Source organism: Lissotriton helveticus, chromosome 1_1, assembly GCF_964261635.1.
Source record: "Lissotriton helveticus chromosome 1_1, aLisHel1.1, whole genome shotgun sequence".
NCBI lineage: Eukaryota > Metazoa > Chordata > Amphibia > Caudata > Salamandridae > Lissotriton > Lissotriton helveticus.
In genome coordinates this window covers 370669281-370688997 of record NC_136057.1, presented here as the reverse complement: position 1 = coordinate 370688997, position 19717 = coordinate 370669281, and the positions used below count along the sequence as shown (strand labels likewise).

The window sequence follows — 19717 nt, the reverse complement described above, 5'->3', positions numbered from 1 at the left end:
ATCATATGCAAATCAGTCTTGACCCTGTGTCTCATGGGAAAAGTACTGCCCGACCTGCCAAGCCCTCCCTGGACCGTAAAAAAGCATTCTGTGACTGATTTTGGGGCATTCTGCAGCTCATATGCAAAGAGGAAATAGCCGCAAAGGACAAGTTTCTCTTCCTGCACAAAAAACTAACTTGACCTCAATGTTTTGGTACTAGGCAGCCACAAGTGACCCAGTACTAGGAGAGCTATATATCATTGGGGATACCCGAAAGGCTACTAGACCCGGGTCAATAGTACAGTACAACTAAGAAATGGTCCATTAGCACACCACGCTTATTGCAAAAACAAGAGTAAGTTGCATCCGCAATACCAATTCTAGAAGTCAAACTTACAAGTAATGCAGTTCATTTACAATCAAATAGATATTCTTAATTGTGGCAGCGCAGTTGCTCAATCATCTTTAAAAAATGCAATTATTTACAATATTCAGTGCTCAGGGTTGGGAAACGGGGAATGAGAAATGAGATTGTGATTAAGGTGAAAACCTGAGGGTAGTGGACAGGGTAGTGTGACATATATCCATCACATTCACATGGTGATATTGATCCGGCCTTAATAAAAGTCAATTCTTCCAGTGAAATCACATAGCAGTCAATGAACACTGTCAAATGAATTACAGTTGTCCTGGCTTGTGATCTGGTTGAAGTCAACGTTTCGACCCCTATATGGTTAACTAGGTGAGTCCAGCCTTAGGGTGGGGTCTTCATCAGGACTAAAGAGGTATGGAGCACCGAGAAGTAAATGGATACCTTGTGTTAGGAAAACGACTTAAGGTCGAGGTAGTGATTGCACATAAAATGAGGTAAGGAGTTACCTAATTTGACATCCAGTGTGTTCCTATGGGCTAGAAAATAGTGTTGAAAAGCGACTCGGCAGAGCTCCTAAAATCCGAGAAGACACCTATAAAGTATATGTGTTTCGGGACAGTTAATGATAGGACTAAAGTGAAACCTAAACAACCCACCCTTAGCTCAATAACCGCTTACTCGGGAAAGGGGGTGGGGTTATGGCCAGGCGTGCACGTACGTGTTTAGAGAACTGCAAGGCGGTGGATCACTGTCAGAATTTGGATGAATCTATCAAGATAGAGGGCAGAGTTGTTAGCGTAAGGTCAAAAATGCGAGCTATGTGTTGAAAAACATCCTCGTTAAAAAAAGGGGGGCTCCAAGGCAGCCACACTCTTCTGGAAGGGAGATTAAAAGAATTAGACACTTCGACAGCCGCCGAGTGTTCGTTCTCATACATCTGGAAATTAAATGTTGTGAATTAAAACACACGCTGCACACATTCCAGAGGTGCAGATGTGCGTGAACAGAGGACTAGTCAAAGCCATAAACGTATTCCACGTAAGGCGGAGAGCGGTGCACTCACCTAAAGCACGTCAAGGATGCAAGCCTAGTAGATGTAGTGGAACATCTACATTGTCAGTGGCTCACGCGTGGCCACAGTGTCCGAGAGGGAAAAATTATTTAAAGAACGCTTCGGCAGCTGCTGAATATCCGTTTGCATGTTGCTGACAGTGTGATAAACTGCACGCAGAGGGAGGTGCGGGTTGGGAATCAATGCAACCTTGTTTTGGTGTGAGGAACGCTTCACGATCGTAGTACCAGGCTCTTGTTCTTGCTCTCGTGATTAGCCTTTTAGGATATCCACGTTCAATGAGGCGATTGATTAAATCTTCAGATTCTTGAAAGAAATCCTCTTTGACAGAGCAATTTCTGCGGATTCGGAGAAATTGTTCAAAGGGCAGGTTGTCACGAAGGCCTCTGGTGTGATGGCTGGAGTATCTTAATAGAGTGTTCCTCTCAGCTGGTTTTCTATAGAGTGTCGTGTATAGATGTTCTCTGTCCAGTTTGATAGTAATGTCAAGAAAATCCATAGTATTTCTTCTATATGCTTCTTGACTGTTAACAGCAATCTGTCAAGATGTCCCAGTTCCACGTCACATTACGTGTAACCATCAACCTGCTGCACGACACGTGCACGCTTGCATCCATGTCTTTAACGGAACGTTCACCCGCAAGCTCACTCTGTAGGCAGAACCGGAGCCAGACGGTTGACTAAAGGTGAGGGAATTGCCGTCAATCCTGGCGTTTATAAATTGATTGGCACAAGTTAGGTTGCATTGATTTTCAACCTGCACCTCCCTCTGCGTGCAGTTTATCGCACTGTCAGCAACATGCGAACAGACATTCGGCAGCTGCCGAAGCTTTCTTTAAATAATTTTTCCCTCTCGGGCACTGGCCGCGCTTGAGCCACTGACAATGTAGATGTTCCACTACATCTACTAGACACGCGTCCTTGACGTGCTTTAGGTGAGGGCACTGCTTGCTACCCCACGTAGAATACATTTATGGCTTTGACTAGTCCTCTGTTCGCGCACATCTGCACCTCTGAAATGCTTGCAGCGTGTGTTTTAATTCACAACATTTCATTTCCAAATATAGGAGAACAAACACTCAGCGGCTGTTGAAGTGTCTCGTTCTTTTAATCTCACTTCCAGAAGAGTGCGGCTGCCTTGGAGTCCCCCCCCCTTGCTTAACGAGGATGTTTTTCAACTACCAGCTCGCATTTTTCACCTTACGCTAACAACTCTGCCCTCTATCTTCCTAGATTCATCTGAATTCTGACAGTGTTCTACCACCCTGCAGTTTTCTAAACACGTACGTGCACGGATGGCCGTACCCCCCACTCCCTTTCCTGAGTAAGTGGTTATTGAGCTAAGGGTGGGTTGTTTAGGTTTCACTTTAATCTATTATTAACTGTCCCGAAACACATATACTTTATAGGTGTCTTCTCTAATTTTAGGAGCTCTGCTGAGCCGCTTTTCAACACTATTTTCCAGCCCATAGAAACACGCTGGATGCCGAATTAGGTAACTCCTTACCTCACTTTATATGCATTCACTACCTCTTCGATCTTAAGTAGTTTTCCTAACACAAGGTATCCATTTGCTTCTAGGTGCTCCCTACCTCTTTAGTCCTGATGAAGACCCCACCCTATGTCTGGACTCACCTAGTTAACCATATAGAGGTCGAAACGTTGACTTCAACCAGATCACAAGCCAGAACAACTGTAATTCATTTGACAGTGTTCATAGACTGCTATGTGATTTCATTGGAACAATTGACCTTTATTAAGGCCGGGTCAGTATCACCATGTGAATTGATGGATATATGTCACACTACCCTGTCCTTGTCCACTACCCTCACGTTTTCATCTTAATCACAATCACTTCTGATTCCCCGCTTCCCAACCATGAATATTGTAAATAATTGCATTTTTTTTTAAAGATGATTGAGCAACTGCGTTGCCACAATTAAGAATATGTATTTGATTGTAAATAAACTGCATTACTTGCAAGTTTGACGTCTATAATTTGTATTGTGGATGTGACTTACTGTTGTTTTTGCAATAAGCGTTGCGTGCTACTGGACTATTTCTTTGTTGTACTCCAGTACTAGCAGAGAGCAGAAATGCACCATATCTTTAAAAATTCGGTGCTGTTCTGCTCTTTCCATTTCAGGCAGCGCAGAACTTCACTTGCTGTCCTGTGTTGCATGAAATGTTAGTACATATATCCATCATAAATTTGACATAGGTTTTCAGGCATTAATTTAGTCTTGGGCATTGTAGAGCCCTCCACTGCCTTTTTGGCTAAGGTCACACTACAGAAATAACATATACATAAAAATGCGGGGGATATTTATCCAGGGCTCCAGTTCGGCGCATTTGTCTGCCAGGTTACAATGTGGCACTACAAGATATTGGGATTCGTGCACACCAGTTTTGTTATGTTTGACATTTGTAATTGTGCTCTTTGTCCGCCATTAACTGGAAATGGTGCAGAATGAGATGAGGGCCACTGAGTCTCCCATATCCCACAGATGTAGATTAGCCTTGGCTGTATCGGAGCCTCTGGAAGGTTTGGAGTTCTTTGAAAGGTTGGCACCCCCTGCACTTCAGGTGATGCACAGGCCTTCATTTCACCCCTTCACCAAAGACCTCCCTCTGCACAGATTCCCTGACTATTAACCTCCAATGGTGCCCGTCATCTCTGTATAGACTTTCTGTCGTGTATTTATTTTATAGTGCTACTCCGCGCAATGCAGGGTGTTGAGCGCTTTAGCTCACACACACATTATTCAGAGACGACTCATAAGTGTGTAAATCAATGTATAGGAAATGTAACTTAAGACAATGAGGGCTGCAAGGTGTAGGAATCACATGGCACTATATGCAGGACCATGGTAAGCACTATATGGAGGGCCACTGGAATTCCGCAGCAGGGGACGGCCAAGTTATGCTGCAGGGTTGACACAATTATTTGCCAAGGAAATGGAAATTATGCAGCATAATGCAGGAAATTTTGTTATAGTATTCCATTAGTTTCAAATTTGTACCCCTTATAAAACTTTCCGGACAAAGGTTGCACCTCATTAGTAACAGTTTAACACTCAAATATAGCAGTTTGCAAAAGAAAGATGACCAGTCAACCTTTGCAAAAGGCCTTTGCAACATGTCACTGCTTTTTAGTTATTTTCTTAACCATTTCAGCTAGAAACTATTTGTAAGTTAGAATGTTCAGATTATGTAGTTGATGGTGGATTACATGGCAAATCCATTATCATGCAAAAAACGTTGCAGCCTCACAATCCCTCTATGCTTCTTTATGATTGTAATTGTAATTACAATTACAAAATTTCCTGCATTATGCTGCATAATTTCCATTTCCTTGGCTTCTTTATGATGAGACAGAACTGGGATTAGTGAAAACTCAGATCTCTCCAAGAGATACATTGATCACCAGAGTTAAATGGAGAGTTTTGTTATGGCCTGAAAATTGTAGGCGCTCAAACCACTCAAATGTCATTGCCTTTACTCCTGTCGAATATTTCAAAATACTGCATAGTCCACCAGCATGGCTTCTCGACAAAAGCAGAATGCAATGTCCTAGGCCGATGCAGGAGAAGGCATACCACTTGCTGTTACTACACAAGGGCCCATTATCATTCTGTATGTGACAATCAGCCGAAGTCAAAATGACAGTGGGCGAGTCCACAGTCTGTGGAGGATGGGGAGGGGCATCTGCAGCCTCTAAAGTTTAAAAGAGAAGTGCAAGCTGGCCCCAATAGCGAGAACTTTTAAATTCTTGCGACCTCTCATAGGAGAACAGCACAGCTTGCTGCAATCCCCAAAATTACAGACAAAAGGTGTTTGTAAAAGGAATGATGATGGACAATGGGCGGCATACCAAAACAACGAACGGTCCATGCCATTTACGGACGATTGGTCACCTAGCAGAAGCAGTTCGGAACCCGAGACTACATTGCCGTACCCTGTGTGCACTCTGCAACTCCCAGGTACCTGTGTTCGGGCCAGAGCCCCTGCCATCATCTCTCACCACAGTAGACTTGAATCAACAGACACTCCTGCGAACAGTGCATCTCTATGAAGTAGCAGTGAACGAAGACCCTTATTTGCGGGTTCCACACCGGCCGCAAAATGATCACAGAGACCTGCAATTGGTGGGGCTTTAGAGGTGGCTGTACTGAACTGAATACTACTGAGGTTGAACAGTGGTAATCTGCACCTGAGCATTGAGGCGTGCTGCATAGACACTTGAATGCTAAGAGCAGCCTGCCTAGAAGAGTGGGAAAGTCGGGTAAAGGGAAGTAATAGGAACAGTAACCCAGGTGCCAATTTCTTCAGTTAAGCCTTTTAGTATTTCCTGTGTAATATTATTTTTAATGAATGTGTAATAAAGTACTTTTCCAAAGTAAAGCTTGGAGTTGGGCAACCAGTAGTACTGCTCACCATTGCTGCAACTGAGAATCTAGCACTGAAAGGGCTGCAATTGACCTAGTTGAGCCGTAGTAGAATGAGCCCAAGGACATCAGAGGCAAACAACCCCAGCCCCCAGGACTGATGGCCAGTCACCTCTCAAAGAAGGCAGAGTCACAAGTAAAGGGCAATTAGCAAAGGAGGGGTGTGAGGGGCCTTTAAGACTGGCAGGGATTGCAATTTCACCATAACTCAAGTTGTAGACTATTCTATAGTGAGAGCCTAGAGTCCCAAAGACTCTGCCCGTATCGCTGGACTGCTTAAAATGAGGCACTTAAAGCAACCACATGGCTCTAGGCCATAAAGTTCTAGAGAGGACATAGGGGAATCCACTTCCTTGACAAAAATGCAGGACCAGTGTCTATAAACCGTATAGTTAAACACAAACAGAATTCTCTCTTTTCCTTCAGGTCATTGAATGGAGTGATGCTACTGCATTGTATGTGTGTAGTTATGCAGTGCACATTCCAGTCTTGTTACCATATTCTGGAGACATTGAAGCTTATCAGTGCTGTACGCTGCGAGACTAAGGTATATAGTATTCCACCAATTCGGTGAGATAGCACACTAACCCCCACACCTAAAGCATGTTTTCCAGAGGAATAAAAAGGAGAATCTTCTTCAGCACCTAAAGATGATGGAAACTAACAAACCAGACTTTCTTGACTCAATGTAAAAAAAAAAAAAATCTTTGCTTTTTCCGACGAAGTCAGAAGAAGCCAAGTTAGTCACCAGCAGTCCAAAACTCAACCTGGGTGTCATTTCCAAGTCTGTGGCTCTCTATTTATTCACCATTCTAGTTTTGAAAAACGACAGTGATCCCACTTTATATACCCAGCAGATTGTCTTGACTGATGGAGTTGGCAGGCCCGTGTTCAAAATCTGCATGGCATCAGTATAAGCAGATTGTTGAAACTGAATGAGCGAATAAGGCCATAGAGAAGTTGAATGTAAAAAAATAAACAATATAGGAACAAGTGCTAAGCCTTGGGGGTTGCCACAGGACACCTGCACGTCGGAAACCAAAATGGCAGAATGACTCTGACGGTGTCTAGTTTTCCAGAGAGCAGGCGAACCACTTTAGGGCCCAACCTACACGCCCAACCTACACGCCTTACTTTACTGAGCATGGCAATAAGAATCTAATTATTCACTGTGACTAGCACCCCAGCACGCCTGCAGTTCAGCTCTTCTTTTGTTAATTCCCAAAGGTCACCAGGGACAGTTTGAAGCAGACATTCTGTCCTATGGCCTGGTCGAAAGCCCACTTGGCCGTCATCCAGGAGATTTTAGATCTTAAGATGGTTGAGTAGTAACCATCTGGCAAGATGCTTTTCTATAATTTTGGCAGGTAGTAGGAAGAAGGTTGTTCAAGTCTGATGTCTCCCGACCAGTTTTTTAATCAGGTGTGTAAACATGCGCTTTTTACATAGATGTGAGACTACTCCAGAGGTCAGCGAGGTGTTAACAATCTGACTCAGTTTGTTTTAGATGACAGGCGGAAGTCTTTGAAGAATAGCCCATGGCATGGGCCATCAAGGTAGCTTGACCTGAGGGTTGTCAAAGTTTGACAGACCTCTGCCTTGATCACAAGAAGGGAGGAAATTACAGCATAGATGAGGCATCTGGACATGTGAGTGATGTAGATAGCAAGGCTGATGGAAGGGTTACCTAATTCTTTGCTTGATGCCTTCATAGATACTGACAACTTTAAATGAAAAGAAACTAGCTACATTGTCACAAAGTGCCTGTGAAGGCACGATTGTTTAAAAGAAGGTATGGCGTTTACAGACAGAGTAAGTCCCTGCGAGATTACGAGATTACGAGATGCTATAGCACAGAACATAAACTGTGACACCTTTCAGGGATATTTCCTTGAAAAAGTAGCGTCCATATTGTCAGACATCAAGAAAGGCAACCCGGTCATACACATCTTGCCACTGTCCCCTTCACACTCCTCAACCCCTATCATCACTAGGTTTCCTGAAATCGATGCTACCTCCCTTAGACAGCTAGTAGCATCTACCAAGTCAGGTTCCCCTGCTGACCCCTGTCCGCCCGATATTTTCCGATTAGCAATCCCGACCTTAGAGGACCAGATCTTAGACCTTTTGAACACCTCACTAGCTACTGGATCATTACCAACCACCTTCAAAGAGGCACGTGTCAAACCATTGATAAAAAAACCTGGAGCAGATCCAGCTAGTCTGAAGAACTACAGGCCAATCTCCCAGCTGCCATTTTTATCAAAAGTACTAGAACAACATGTACTAAAATCCCTGTCATCCCTCCTGGAAACCCACCATCTTCTCCAGGAGCGGCAAGCTGGGTTTCGTGCCCACCATAGCACGGAACTAGTAATGCTTTCAGTACTGGATGAGCTCAGATGCATGGCCGACAGTAAAAAGCCAAGCGCCCTGATATTATTAGACCTATCAGCGGCGTTTGATACTGTCGACCATGCACTGCTCCTGGACAGACTAGCTAGGTCCGGGATAAGAGAACAAGCTCTCCAGTGGCTGACAGCCTTCCTATCAGGGAGGACACAGAGGATCCAGTTAGCAGATCAGGTCTCCGAAGTAGGTACCTTAGTTTGTGGAGTCCCGCAAGGGTCTGCGCTTTCTCCACTCTTATTCAACCTATACCTACAACCACTGATAGAATCCCTGGCACACATGGGCTGTAAAGTTTTTAATTATGCCGATGACACTCAGCTATTGCTGAGTATCGACAATACCATATCGGCTCAGTCCTTAGCCCAAGATATATTACGGTTCACAGTGAACTGGATGTCGTCCAACCTATTGAAAATAAATCCAGATAAAACGGAGGTTCTTGTAGTTTCTACTTCTACCTCCCCCTGGAATGACTTGTTTTGGCCACAAGAACTTGGACCTACCCCAAAACCGTGCTCTAATGTAAAGAGCCTCGGGATGAAAATTGACCAGGAACTATCAATGACTAACCAAGTGTCCGCTGTGGTTGGCTCATGCACTAATCTGATCAGGCAGCTACGTAAGCTTGCCCCTCTACTCTCAAGGAGCATGCTCCAAACCATCGTCTCAGCTACTATTGTGTCGAGAATTGATTACGGCAATGCACTATACCTAGGCCTCCCTAAAAATTCCATCAATCGTCTAAAGGTCATCCTGAACGACGCAGCCCGCCTGATATTCGGAGTACCTAGGCGGACCCATGCCTCTCCTTTGCTTTATAGGCTGCACTGGCTCCCTATGAAACAAAGAGTTGAATTCAAGAGCATGTGCATCTGCCATAAAGCAATCCACGGTCAGGCGCCAGCCTACGTAAAAGATAGGCTCAGAATCTATGAACCTAAGCGCGCCCTCAGATCCTTCGATTCCCGCCTGCTATCCTGCCCACGTTTCAAACTGGCAACAAAAGGAGGCAGAGCTTTTTCAGTTCAAGCTCCCACCATCTGGAATAAGCTACCGGAGGTGCTCCGTAGAGAGGCTAACCTTCTCAGGTTTAGAAAAACCCTGAAAACTCTGCTCTTCAAGGACGCATTTACATCCCCGTAGTCTAGTTAACATCTTTATCTCCACTTTGTTCTCTTGTTGCTGTACCTTGTCAGAAGCGCTTTGAGACCTGTCGGTGAGTTGGCGCGATACAAAACTCAGTTACAAATTACAAATTACAAGATGTAAGGAACTCTAGTTTAGCCTGGTAAAGAATGACTTATGATGCTCAGCATTGGTAGTTGCTATAAGGTAAAATGTTGCTGCTAAAGGGCCCACAGACCCCTCCCAGTCCTCCTCACTCTCCTCTGGCTGCCAATCTGGCCTATAGGGAACACCAGGGTAGAATAGAGGTACAAACGACGTTGGTCCGGCACCGTGTCCAAGGCAGGGTGGAGGCCGGGGTCGTCGCTGACTGGGGATACAACCGGCGTCGGTTGTGTTTGTGATGCCAGTGGATTTGGCCCCGGTGAGGTGTGATAAGGCCAACTGACACTGATCCTGATCCAGGCCTGGATCCAAGGGAACCCTGCGGCGCCGGGGCCTGAGCCGCCTGCATCGAAGGCCCAGGGCCCTCAACCGAGTCTGCGGAGCCCGAAGGCGTGCCGGTGGAGTCGGGCTGCCCAAAGTTGGCATGCATTGCTTCGGGGCCGTAGGACGATGCAACGTCCCCATCCCTCGTCGCGTCGACAGACGGAAGGAGCGGGCAAAATAGCGACAATTCTTCTTCGACTTCTTTTTATGCTTCGACTTAACCTGAGGAGTGCGAAGACTTCGATGACAAGTGGTGGTGACTCCGCTACCGGTCCCTCGACCTCCCACTCGACCGGGACCTCGAAGGGCGCGGAGCGGACTGCTGGGCCTTGAGAAGTCCGGCAGTCGGAGCACGACTAGGGATCATGGACGCGGTCCAGGCACAAGCGTTGCGGGTCCATAACCAACCTCAGCTTGTGACAGATGTCGCAAGCCTAGAAGCCGGTCCGAGGACGACTGAACATCCCTGTGTGCACCAGGAGTCGATAGACTCAAAAACGATGTTGACAAAAGTCGCAAAAGAAGTGTTCCGCTCTCTCTGCACTGGCTGGCGCAGAAAAAGAAAGAACTGACTTGAGGGCGGCGTCTAAGTAGATACCGCAGCATTATTCAGGCGACCACGACGAGCGATGAGTCGACTGACGCTACCGTTCGGGCAGGGGTACTGCTGACGAAAAAAGATCTCCAGATCCAGTCTGACGCCTGGGGGTAATTCTAAGGTAAGGAATATATAACTAGTCTATGTCTCTTACAGATATATTATTACCGAAGGTAAGTAACTTTTTCATCTAGAAACTTCTTTCAACTATTTTAATGTTTAATGAGCAACACTTTCAGCTCTGAAAAAACCTTTGTGCACAAAAATGTTATTTTGGTTGATCAATATATTGCACCTGATGCGCTTAATGAAACCGAACCAAATTACATATTGACCAAAGAAGATAAACTATGCACTAATAATTATAACATTGTGCCATTATGCATTTTATTAACATACACAACAAGAATCGAAAGAAACATATCCCATAAACCCCCTCCCACCACAGGGGAATAAATTATCCAATCCCGAAGGGTTCCAAGATTTGCCGCTTTGTAAGTTTCAACCCTGAGCTTCCCATTCTCTTCAGCCCACCACCTCCCCAAGAGCCTCCTCCAACGTTTCGTTCCGAAGTCAATTTCTGTCTCAGGGCCCGCAGTGTTCTGGAGCATCTCAGGGTGACCAAATGTTCTTGAAAATAATTCATAACTGGCTTCAAGATCCCCTCACACCTCTTTTTCTCATCACTCAGGTCATAGGACAGCATTTCACTTGCCCTCAAAGACCACAGCCTGTGGGGGATCACATGGATATATGTGGGACCACATAGATGTGTCAATGGCTGTTTCCAGTGAGCTGCCTGCTCCTGCTTAGTAGTCAAAAGCATGTGCCATATCACAGTCCATTCCCCTCTCCAAGTCACTACCACCTCCTTGGGTGAATCCCCAAGACAAAAATGGCCGGGTCCTGCGGCACCGGTAGGCCTATCACTCCCTTTATTTGGCTCAATATTCATTTCAGAAGGACCTTTAATCTGGGACAAGTTCACCATACATGCAGCACTGTTCCCTCCTCCCCACATCCCATCCAACACTTTCCATCATAGCTGGAAACGTACACTTCAATTTATGTGGGATTGGATACCAATCATATAGATTTTTTAGCACAGCTTCCTGCCCTGCATGATTCTCACCAATTTTGGTACGCCCCGTCATAATCTATGCCACTTATCAGGTTATTTTGGTGTCTAATGTTCTATCCCATTTCAGCACGTAAGACCATCTGAACTTGCCTGGCAGGGCCTTCAGAGTTTTCTAGATGGTCAAAATGAGGCCCTTGATGTTTTCATAGATCGGGAACAGCTTTTCAGAGAGCATCAGCCTCTTCATTACTGCCCCTTTGTTTAATGGCTGTAGTGCCTGGTGCTGCATCTGACACTATTGGAGTCTCTCAGACTCCGGTGATCCAAAGAATTTCTTACACTGATTATAGGGTTAAATTTCTTGGCCCGTAAATAGATCCCTTAACCTGTCGCCATGCTACATAGTGTGTGGTGTTCATTGCCTGTGTGAATTTGTGAGTTGGTCAGCATCACTGTATAGGAGAAGGGAAACATCATTATCAGAAGTGATCTGTTCACCATGTCCCACACGTCCATCATTGGTAGCGTTATGTCAGTTACATATACTACCATAGGTCTATCCTGCTTTGGCAGCCAAAGGATATCCCCCAAGGGTCTCCTCATCAAATTATTCTCCATCACAGGCCAGTGTTCTTATTACTTTCTAAGGGACCGCTCAACGCTATTAATAATTGTGCTGCTATATAATAAGTGTTTTTCTTTTTTTGCTGCATGTGTAATTTCAGGATTCTTATAGGTAGTCCCTAAAAATGTATAGCATTCAGGTGAGAATGTTCACCTTCAAAGCATTCGTCCTTCCTATCCACAAGATGAACAGCAACCCCCTTTTTGTGAGGTCATCCATTATTTCCATAATGTAGTTTAATTTATATAGTTCCTGTAAAGTCAGTGTAATCTACATCCTCCGATATCTGACCACTTTTTTCGCCCATCTGAAGGAAAAGAGGATTTTGATTTCCGTTCTTGCTCGGTTGCCTAGTTGTATACCCATTACTTCGGAATTGGCAGCATTCATTTTAAAGACTGGTGTTTCCAGCTCCGCCCATGCTGCTCTCGTAGATGCCGTTGGATTTAACAGCGATAGAAGTAGATCATTGGCAGAAAGATTGATCTTATGATCCGTATCCCCAAATAGCATGCCCCCCACTGCTGGTTCCTATCTCATCATCTAGGCCAATGGCTATTAATATGAAGAGAGGGGATAGGAGACTATAAGAAAATCATTTTTAAAATTCATAGAAAGATAAGGAAAAGCTGAATCTTAGAACCACACATAGTAACTAAGTTAGGAGATTTGAAAATCACAGCACATAAAAACATCTGGTTAAAAAATTTATCGCAACCAAAGAGAAAGCCTTAGGAGATATTGAGATTTGTGAAAAAATTCTTATTTAGATGCTGGTTTCATGCCCTAAAAATGTGGATGTGTATGAGGCTTTTCTCCTGTAAAGGGTTGGAAGTGACTGACCTTAGGGAAAAAACTGTTGATCATAGTTAAAGTTTGCATCTCAATTGAAGAATTTGAGGTGTTCAACCCAGCCTCAACAGAAGCTGCCAAGGCAAAATGTATCTGCTGCTTTCTCTAGAGTTCCTACTAATGGAAGAAAATGGATGTCTTGATTTCTCATGTGAACACTAGTATCACAGCTTATTCATTCGCAAAATAAGATTATTGCAGGCCATCGGATTGGAAACCAAACCAATGGTTTCTGGAGAACGGTGTTGCTAATAATAGCTGCTAAAATGTTCTGCAAATTAACTGCTGAGGATCCAGTCGTACAAACAGGCATTATTACACTTCAACATAAGATTGTGCATTGCTATAAACTTTTTTAACAAATGAACCATGCTGACCTACTCGGTAAAGTCATAACAAAATGGAAAAAAGAGACTGGTTTTGCGGTGGCTGAGTATTTATGGAAGCAGACACAGAAACTGAACTTTACTACACTTTGGGGGACGGGGGGGGGCAAACTTCCGTTGGATGCATTTTTATAGCAGATTGTTTATTGTATCTAACCTTCCTTTCTTTACAGAGTAGAATGCAGTAAAGATCCTAGAGCACACCATGAGTCTGGTTGTATATATTTTGGCTGAGCTTGGTTTTTGAATAATTACTGGAGAGATCTTTTTTACTTGGTTCTCTGCAGAATAGGTTTCGATATAAAGTCAAATCCAGAGATAGCTCTTCTGTGTACCTTTTCATCCACAGAAATCTTTACCAACATTCAACTTAAACAGCCACGGTTATAGCTAGATCGTTGCTTCCCAGCAAGTGGAAAGCTTCCATGCCACTAGCTTTGGAGAATAGAAAGATAGAAAGTTTATAGTCAAATTTAAAGAATGTGTATATAGTAAACGTTACATAGGTTGGTTACATTTCAGAAAAGCTGTGACTCTCCTGTTTGATATTGGAGTGGCACAGAATGAAGGTAAAGAGACCATTTACCGTTTACCCTGATTCTTCAGCATAGCCGGTTGAATGTGAACCACGTTTTCCTGTTAATTATTTTTTTGTATTTCCCTTTATTTGCTTTTTTTGTCATCTGTGCTGTAAACCCTGCTACAATGATTCCTTAAGAACAATCAGAATATAGTATTACAGCTTCCCCAACCCCAGGAATTATAAAGTAGGGCTCTAGACACAGCAGTCAAGATGCGACTGGTCCAAGGTGTTAATCAGAAATCTAGGTTTTTATCAATTCCAGCAGACGAGTCAGGGGGAGGGGGAGAGTAAGCTTGAAATGTGAATCAAAGGTGTTTAGATTTTGGCTTCTAGAAACGATTACATAATTCTATATTGTGGCTGGGGTACGCACGCACATTGTGCAGCTTACAATGTGTCTTGGGCTATAACAGCCAATATTTTGCCACTGCTCTTGTACAGATCAAAGCAGTAGATATCTGCATCAAGCATTTGCCCTTTTCCTCTTCCCTGTGTAAACGAGTACGATTGTGTTGATTAGCTGCATTGCCATTAAGTGAGTGATCATGGTTGCAGCAGTGGCTTTGCTGTTCTACTTCAAACGACGCGGTTCAGTGTGACATGCTGCAAACACACTGCATGCTTAAAATGAGCCAAAGGAAATGCAGTTTCAAGACATCAATTGCCCTTTCTTTGCATATTGGATACCGTAAACCACCTCGGTTGTAAACTTACTCATAGGAATATATATATATATATATATATATATATATATATATATATATATATATATATATATATATATATATATATATATATATATATATATATATATATATATATATATATATATTACTCCATCCACCAGTAATCCAATGACACACAACGGATTAGGATAGACACGCGGACCCAATTATCTTCTGTGCTTATTTATTCAATATTTCTGCCCTGCATCCCATATATAGAGAGAGAGAGAACAATTGGAATGACATATTTAGACATATTTACTAGTTAATGGCTTTTTGTTTTTTGTGTGATATTTGGGTGTGCCCTAGAAAGAAGCTAGTTAGTGAGGACTGCGAACTATTGAACCTCCCCCCAGCAGCTTGATGCACATTTTTTCCACAGTCCTGGCCGCCTTTATAAGTGACCACCATATATTTGCCCTACCTTCTTTAGCCTGAAGACTAAGATAGGGAGGGACATCCTTAATGGGAAGAGCGAAACGTGTGCTCTTAGCACTGATATTGCTTAGCCTTGCTGAAATTATTATGGGTTTTGTGATTTGAAATGTACTAGCCCCCAAGCTGTAGTTTTGTACACATTTTTGAACATTGTATTGAAGCTGTGGTCCTCTTCAACCAACTTCATGACATTGATTTCCGAAGCTTGAAGTTCTTTTGCTTTGCACCATTCTGTCCTCACAGTAGGTCTACTTTCTCCCCATTTCTGTGGTTTACTTGCATTCATATATGCCATTCGTACCAGAGCTGAGTAAGTCGCCTACATTACCTGATGCCTCTGCTACACAAGATTTTGACCAACAAGACTAAGACTGCAAGAAAAGGATTCCATATTTCACTCTACTGGGTTCCCGTAGAATTCTCTGTGGTCTCCCCAGTGCATAAACCGCAATCTACAACGCCTCCTCTAGGGTTCTGTGCTCAATTACAAAGTGCAGGGACCGATTTTAATGTTCTGTACAGGAGGTCTACCCAAAGTAGCTCAGATCTTTTGAGTCTATTCTTCAGAAAAAATACTGTACTCAGAGCGTTTATTTGAGTTGATTGACATGTCTGTGCTTCTCCACATTTGTATAGATCCTTACCGTTTCATGAGGACATTTAAAACTCTCTGAGGAATTCTTCTTGTTAGTGTTGGGTCACAATTCAATTTAAATTTGATGTGTAACCTAATATCCCGTTTAGAACTCTGTAATCCAGGTTTGTAGGTGTATTGATCTGCAGATCTTTTATGCCAACGATTTTGTGCATTTCATGTTTTTCTGAGCTGAAGTTGATATTGCAGGAAGAGGACTTTGGCCCTCTCTACCCTTCATTGGGCTGAAATAAGAGTAAATAGTTTGTTAGCTTGAAATTAATGTTTTGTGCCATCTAGTTAATTAAGGTGGTGGGTGTCAAAGCATAATCAGAAATGAATCCAGCTTTTAACATTTCTTCATGAAAAAGAACGCAAAGCTGTCAAGTCGTTGATGAGTATATGATGAGTTGCGCATATGTTCACTAATGACCAAAGCATTGAGCTGGGAGCAATGCTACCTCTGATATGGTCTGACCACCAAGCCATTACTTTTAGGATTCGGATGCTACCGCTCAAACCCCCTCAGATTAGCGTTAGAGCATCAGTGGGGGCGCGGATGTGGAAAAATGTAGATATATCACATCTTTCAAATCTACTGTTGTCATCAGCCCCGGAAAACGGAGGCGATACTGAAACCTTGTCCATTAAATTTCAGGAATGGATATCAAAAGCAGCGGACGAAGTTGCACCTGAAAAAATCTATCGCCCCAACAGAGCGACTCCTTCTGCTCAATGGTACACAGAGGAGCTACGGCTCCAGCGCCAGTTCTGTAGAAATTTAGAAAGGCGCTGGAGAAAGCACTATAGTTCTTCGGCTAAACAAGAATATAAAAGTGCTCTAGCAATATATAAAAAAGCCATCAGTATACAAAAGAATCTGTTCTTCACTGGTCGAATTGAGCACGCACAGAACTCAGCTAGGATGCTATTTCAAGTGGTGAACTCTCTGTCCAATCCTCCAGCTGGATCTACAATAGAGAATTCGCAGGAATTTTGCACCGCACTAGCCACATTTTTTACCACTACGGTAATGGATATTTATTCCACCTTCTCCAAAGAGCCGGCAGGAAGAACTGCTGATTTAACCATTCAACCAGCACTGAAGTATCCTTCCCTTACTCAGTTTCAATCAGCTACCGAAGATCAGGTCAACATACTTATTGGCAGGATTAAATCAGGCTCTCCATTGGACCCATGCCCTCCAGCCATAATGAACCAACTACACAATGTGGTTACTCAGCCGCTGACCAACATATGCAATTCCATCTTTAAAACCGGTGTCTATCCACAGATCTGGAAGAAGGCTATTATTAAACCTTTGATTAAGAAGCCTTCCTTAGACCCTACCATCACACCAAACTACAGACCTATTGCCTGCCTTCCCTTCCTTGCCAAAATATTAGAGGCAATAATGAATAAACAGCTCTCTGAGTTCATTGAACAACATAAGCTCTTAGATGATACTCAGTTCGGGTTCCGGAAGGAACACGGAACTGAGACAGCATTGGTAAAGCCTCGGATGAAATTCGAGAGATCATGGATTCGGGAGGCGCGGCAGTGCTTATCTTGTTGGACCTGTCTGCTGCCTTTGACACGGTCGACCATGTTATCTTGGTCGACCGTGTCGCAGCTCTTGGAATTAGTCATCTGGCTAAAGATCTTATAGCCTCTTTTCTAGTCAATCGTAAACAGGCAGTCAAATTGAGCAACTACTATTCGCCCACTTCTGAATTGCTCTGTGGGGTCCCTCAAGGATCCTCGCTAAGTCCCACGCTTTTTAATATCTACGTTGCGGACTTGGCAAGGGTCATTAAATCTCATGGGATGCGATTGACTACTTATGCGGATGACACCCAACTTGTGTTGGCAGTACACAAGAATGGTCCAGTGGTGGCAGCTAAGTTTCAGGATGGGCTACTGGATGTACAATTATGAATGCACAGTAAGTGCCTGAAACTTAATGCAGAGAAGACCGAAGTGATGACCTTCGGTAAGATCTCCCCCGAATGGTCCTCAACATGGTGGCCCAGTCAGATGGGCTCCCCCCCGGTTCCTGCTGTTAAGGTTAGGAATTTGGGCGTTATCTTCGATAACAAGTTATCATTTGGTTACCATGTAAATAAGGTGGTCTCTGCTGCATTCTTCGTGCTGAAGAAAATAAAAAAACTCATGCCATACCTGCCTGCCTCGGCAGGGAAAACACTCATTACCACCTTAGTGTTTTCGAAGTTGGATTATGGAAACGCCCTCTTCCTTGGTACACACAAATACATTCTGAATAAACTACAGTCTGTGCAAAACATGGCAGCACGGATCCTACTTAATATCCCCTGGCGACACCCCACTTCAGTAGCCATACGCCATCTACACTGGCTAAGGGTGGAGAGCAGAATCAAATTTAAGGCGCTCTGTATCGCCTATAAGGCCATTCATCAGACTGGACCGAAATTCCTAAAGGAAGCTTTTCAGGTGTACATACCTGGAAAGGATCTAAGATCAGCGGCAAGCTGTTTATTGCATGTCCCCCGCACAAGAACGGCCACATGGGGAGATAGACGTTTTCTGGTAACAACTCCCAAACTGTGGAACACACTCCCCCTGCATATTAAAACAGCACCAACACTCATTGCCTTTCGCAAGGCCTTGAAGACATGGCTATTCAACCAATAAGTTCACGCTCTGAATTTTGTGCATCCCAGAGTATCTCACTGCGCCTAGACACCCAAGGGTATTAGTTGCGCATTAAAAATTCAAAAAATAAATAAATAAATAAATGTGCTTACTATGAGTTCTTAGGTGTAGAGCCACAATTCTCCAAGATCTACAACTTTTTGTGTTTTATTTGCAGGTTGCCTTCTTACTCCATATACTATGAGTATATATATATAAAAGCAATAGCTTTAAATGACATTTGGGGGAACCTGAAGAAACACTGAAAAGGAGTGTGCTAGGGGCTTTGGCTAGGTCAAAAGAGTGTTATGGTTGTCAACACAGCCCAGTGGAATCCCTCATTCTAACCTCCTGCTCACAGAGACATAGTTGCTCATTTTGATCTGCTTGTTTTAAAGGGACAAAAAAGATGTATATCTAGGCAGTAGCCCAGTCCACCTTTGATGATGACGACTCTTTATCCACTGTCTTCTTACGAAGAGTCATAAAGCAGTTTATGAAAGGAGCATTTCCTCCTGCATGTCGCCCTACAATACCTTGGGAGCTCAATACTGTCTGGAACCAGCTAATGCTGCCTTCCCTTGAACTGATTAATAAAGCTTATCTAAAGTTTATCACTTGAAAGACAGCTCTTTTAATGGTGCTTACATCTGCCAGAAGAGACGCCTGTCATTTAATGGATTGTAATTTGCACTCTTTCACCCAGTTGCCAGTCCTGGTGATGGAGTGTGTACTTCAGTCTACACTGGCTTCAAGTCCCAATGCATAACTTTTAGCTAATGTGCTCCACTGAATACTAAAACTTCGGAACACCTAGCCTATCCCTTAGACCTTTTGCCGTTACCACAAGAATACCTGTTTCACATTCACTCTCACTGAAGTTTTGTTCACACTCTTAGTTCAGAATAGATTTTTCAAAGCATCCTCATATTAATTTTCAATTCCATCACATTATCATGTGGAAATAATCACAGAATTCATGCTTAAATGAAGGTATGGTCAACAATACCAGAAACATTGTCAACTACTTCTTGTGTTCCAGTGTGTTCTCTATCAGTTATTTATTTATTAACATCTGGGGTTTCACGTTGATTGATGAACAGCAGTAAATATTGAGTTAACATAACTGTCTTGTCCATTTTTTCACTGGTTCCTCATTGTCCTCTTTATTCATGGTGTTGGGGGGCAGCATGATGCAGGTATAATACAAGCTCCACCACT

The 19717-nt window shown here is 43.5% G+C and overlaps 1 protein-coding gene across 10 annotated transcripts in view; it reads left to right on the top strand.

Annotated features, from left to right (window-relative positions):
• ERC1 (ELKS/RAB6-interacting/CAST family member 1) overlaps positions 1–19717 on the top strand; it is a 2156751-nt gene that overhangs the window by 1412852 nt on the left and 724182 nt on the right. The gene's annotated exons all lie outside the window — the stretch shown is intronic.